This window comes from Triticum dicoccoides, chromosome 5A, assembly GCF_002162155.2.
Source record: "Triticum dicoccoides isolate Atlit2015 ecotype Zavitan chromosome 5A, WEW_v2.0, whole genome shotgun sequence".
Taxonomy (NCBI): domain Eukaryota; kingdom Viridiplantae; phylum Streptophyta; class Magnoliopsida; order Poales; family Poaceae; genus Triticum; species Triticum dicoccoides.
The window spans coordinates 712,315,379-712,320,649 of NC_041388.1; positions in this window are offsets into that span (position 1 = coordinate 712,315,379).

Sequence of the window (5,271 nt, forward strand, 5' to 3'; positions counted from 1 at the left end):
ACTACATCTACTAGTTAGGAAAATTTGAAAACTTAAATTTGGACATGTTTTGCAAAAAGTGTAGGGAAAATGTAAAACGGCTATAACTTTTGCATACGATGTCGGAAAAAAACGTATAATATATCAAAAAATTCAGCACGAAAATCCGCATGCGATGGAGACAGCCTACGGTCTGTTTGGAATTTTTTAGAATCCTCAAATTCCAAAAGAAAAAAAAGATATGGTCAAATTTCAATTTTTTTAAAATTTTTGGTTAAATCTGGTCAAACTACTTATTCAAGAAGTATTAATGTTACTACATAATTATTCAAGAATATTAGTGTTACTAAATAATTATTTCAATTTTTTGAATTTTGGTCAAATCTGGTCAAACTATGGTCAAACTGTGGTCAAACTATGGTCAAACTATGATCAAACTTATTCAAGAAATATTAGTGTTACTAAATAATTACTGTTTTTTAGAATAATAGTTTCAAACTCAAACAGTGAAATGTGTGACTTCATACTCAAGCTAAACTCCTGAGGGTTAATAGGATTGGCATCTTACTATTGTTAGGAAAACAACAAGTGCAGACTTGGAAACGAAGGAGAATAGAACCCGAAAGTTAAGCGTGCTCGGGCTGGAGTAGTGAGAGGGATGGGTGATCGGTCGGGAAGTTAGATGATTTGGAATGAGTGATCCACACTTGAGCAGTTAAGAGAGGTGATTAGAGACTAAATCACCAAATAATTTAGAAAAATTAAAAATCAAAAAAAATAATCAAATTTTTTTTTCAAAATTTTCAAAAAAAAAAATTTAAAGAAAACCTTTAGTACCGGTTGGTAACAGGTCCCCCATACCAGGGCGCGAGCTCACGCCACGTGGTGGCACTTTAGCGCCGGTTTGTGCCGAACCGGTATTAAAGGAGGGGGGGCCTTTAGTGCCCACCAATTAGTGCCGATTATGAAACCGGCACTAAAGGCCCTTACGAACCGGTTTTAAAGCTCCGTTTTCTACTAGTGGCGAGTAGTGGCCCTCCCGGCACAGCTCGCGCGCCGCCGCCAGGCCGGCCATGCCGGCCCCCACCACGCACACGCACAGGCTCTTGGACTGCAGCACCGGCTCGCCGTCTCCAGCAGCCATGCCGAAGCCGAAGGATGGATCGGTTGACGCAGCGCTCTGCTTTCCTTGGTTTTCAATCACGGCCAAGGATTGGGTCGATAAGATTCCTTAGGATGGGCTCCAACACCAGCTAGCTAGAGCCACAAGCCAAAACATAACATCGGATAGCACCCTGTCGGTTCATTGCCCACCGGAGACGGAGACGGAGAGCGTCACTGTGATAGAATTCCTTTTTCAAGCTTCATAATCAACCGATCAATCTGCTGCAACAGGACACGTCAAGACTCAAGACCCAGGAAGGGCGTTCGTGGGATGGCGACGCACCAAGGGGTTCGTGGGCGGGAACGAACTAGCGGGTCAGCCTTGGAGATGACTTAATCACATTATTCATATCTATGAGTATAATATGGTGTTCGCGCATAATATATTCAAAATATTTAGTACTCCCTCCTTTCCGGTTGAGTGAAGTCTGAAATAAACCCTGAGGTTGTAGAGGCCGACGCAAATGAACCCTCATCTTTAAATCCCTAAAATCTGTACCCTGACCTCTCTGATCCCGGTCTACTCGAACCCTAGATACGTTTGGCACATCGGGAAAAGCACAATCCTACCCGGGAACCTGCTTCTTTCACTGTTGGCGCTGATCAACGCATCATAGACATTCTTCCTCGTTCCCATCTATCTCCTGCTATTCCGTTTCCTCGGATCTATCAATGGCAATAGCACATAGCACAATATGCCCGGCTTAAAAAAGAAGAAGCATAGAGCATAGCAAAGACGAGAGTGTCACCTTGTGTGAGCTTAGCATGTAGCATGTGCACATAGGGAAGCTGCTCTTTCCATGTGCACGGCAGCGGCGAGCAGTAGCAACAGTAGATGGTAGATGGTATTGACCAGCGTGGGCAGCGGTTGCTTATGGTCGGGGACATCACCAGCCACAATAGTACGCTGCGCCGGCGAGCGGCACCAACAGTACCACGGCCTTGGTGAGATGGCCGACTTCGTTGATCAGGGCACCAACAGTACCTCGCCGTCCTCGCCTACTTCAAGCAGGCTAGACTCACCGCGCGCCTCACGAAGTTCACGGAAGAACAAGACTTCTCCGGCCGCCGCCGGCGTTACCCTTGTCACCACCGTCGTCCGCGGGCTGGACGGGCCGGGCGAGGAGCTCGAGAGACGCCTGGATGGCGTGCCCAAGCAGCTGCTCCGCTCTGTGAGGCTGCCGTAGCAAGGTTCTTCCAACAGCTATCGATGGACTGACGCTGCCGCACGGGCACCTCAAGTCAGAGGGGGCGGCGCAGCTCCAGACAAACGAGGCGTCAATGGCCGACGACGAGCTAAGCCTTCTACACTACACCATGTTCGTTTGTTTGTTTGGTGTACTTGCACACACCAATTAGCCGGTGGCTAGAATCGATCCACCGGCCATGCACTTGTGAGGAAGAGATTGGGGAAGAAGATGCGTATGAAATATGGGCCCACATAGTAAGTGACAGTAGAAACGATCCCGGCTGGGATCGCGCCTTTAGTACTACGCCAAACATGATTTTACTGATACAGGGTTAGGATTAACTGGGATATGTAAATACAGGGTATCAACTTCAGGGATTTAAAGATGAAGGTTTGTTTATGTTGGCCTCTACAATCTCAAGGTTTATTTCAGACTTCACTCTTTTCGGTTTATAGGGCTTATCTCAAAATTTTAGTTTTTTCATTTTATAAGGCTCAATTTGGTTGTTCCCCATCACATGTTCAGACTTCAAGGTGCATTAAATCATTACATGCAAGTATTAAGAGAAAACTGACCAATGCATGCACTTTATGCATGCATGCATTGCAATTAATGCATTCGTAAACATAATTTTTTGAGGAAAACAAGAGCATTAATTGGGTGCTTTTGCAAACTACAAAAAATATTCCACCACTCATCATCTACTACCACTATAAAAGAAAGAGAGGGCGGAGAACCAGATCATCCTATCCATCGAAACCTGCAATCTGATGGTCTACATCTCTCTAGCATACTAAACGTGTTTTACGCTTTAATTACCCACCATGCCATCTACTACCACTATATAAGAAAGAGAGGGGCAGATCCAAACAATCGCACCCATCCATCATAAAGATCTAATGGTCCATGGTCTCTCTATGTTTAACACTAGCAAGCCACTAATCACACAATAAACGAAACGACCCAGACAGACGATCCGCACCACCAATCCTCGCCATCCCTTCGTCCTGAGCAAAACTGCTCGCACGAACGCCACGACCTTCGCTACTCCCCCTCTGCTGCCCACGTCTCCCGCAGATCCTTCGCTCGGCCGCCCCCCGCAGATCCTTCGCTCGGCCGCCCCGAGCCGACAATCCTCTGCTGCCCGCGGACTGCCGCCGCCCATGAGCCCATCTGATGGCGGCGCGGACCCATGTCCTGGCGCTGGATCCGGCGACCTCTGGCAGAGGCGCGCCCGGCCGTGCCTCCCCCGGTACAGTGGCCCGGCTGGCAACGCCGCTCCCGTCCGCCGCAGCCGCCGGACGGCGAGGGCACAAGAGGTGCCGACCTGCACGCGCAAGGGGAGGCGGCAGGAGCAGTCGTGCAAGAACAGGACCAGTCGTCCGGTCAATCGAGCGATCCTTCTTCGTCTCGGCCACCACGTGCCCCACCCTCGACGACGCCCGCTGTGGCGATCTCCGCACGGGTGACCAGCTCTGTGCCGTTTCATGGTGCGCTGGATGGAGGGGTCGCACCGCGGTTGCCGGGACAAGGTGGGCGTCGATGTGGTCTGCTGCGTGCCAGACTCACCAATCCAAGATTCGGTGCTGAGCAAGTTCCTGGACAATGTGACAAAGAGGTTCGGCGAGGACCAAGGGATGGCGACAACAGCGTCTCAGCAGGCATCCCCGAGCGGCGAGCGCCGGTACGGTCTCGTGTTCCTTTTTTAATGAAGGGGTTTCTCCCCTTAAGAAGTTGCATCCTCTCAACTGAAGAAGCTGCGTCAAAGATTGTTAAAGAAACCATTATCTTTGATGTACTACGTCTTCTTGTTATACTTGTAATATATTTGTAAAAGAAACCATTATCTTCATTCTCTGTATCAACCAAGAGTGTTAACAAATACTAGTGTACTACTGAATAAATTAGTTGTTCTTGTGACATAGCAGGTTCATCAGTACTACTGAATTACCTTGTAATTGATTTTGATGACGAGAATAGTTATACATCGATGGATCGATACATGTGTGATTGTGTTCGCCTCTTCCTCTGCTCGCTGACAAAGGGTCCTCTTCGTGCCCTCCCTCGACAGCTCTTTCCAGTAGGCAGGTCGCCACACATGACATCTCGCCAAGTTGCCTGATTAGAGGAGAGGAAGAATTGGCATGCTGTCTCGGTAAGTGCAGGATGTTTTTTAGGGAGTAAGTGCAGCATGCTGGTGACGAGTTCAGCATTGATTTTGGCTTTTGTTGATTTTCTCTTTGTTGCGAGTAAATTTCTCACTGATTTTCTTATTGCAACTCATTTCCAGGAACTTGAGCCTAAATTTGAACCTGAGCCTGAAGGATATATCTGAGAGGTATATGTACAGGTCTACAAACTCATCTCCAAGTTATGTTTGAGGAGAGGTATATCATTTTGTCCAGTCCATCATGCAAGCTTTTTCAGTTTGTTGATTTTTTCTCTGAATAGCGTTGATTGGCTGAAAGCATTGTTGTTCGGCACTCCTGCAGCTGTACATTTGGTATGGGTTTTCTCCTGCTGCATGATGTGCTGATGATTTTTTTAAGATTAGGCAATATTTGGGAGAAGAGGGGGTTTGCTTAATTGGAACCGGAGTACGAACGAGAAGGAGCTTAAGTAGGGCCATGGCAGGGTGACCTGGAAGGGTGGAATTTTACCTGTGATATGTGATAGGAGATGGTCACCGTAAAACAAGGCGCTAAAGACCTACCAAACTAAAACAATTTCTAGAAAGGTTACTATTCTTTTTTACTGTGTAGGTCTAATTTAATTTGTCTATGTTGAGCGCATGAACGAAGCAATGAATTTCTGAATTACAAACAACGTACAGATTTTCTGAATCCAAACCAAAATCAAGCATATACTGTAGGTTGTTGTATTGTTGATCCAGCAACATGCTCTGTTTCTGCATGCCATGGAAGCTTTGCTGCAGTTA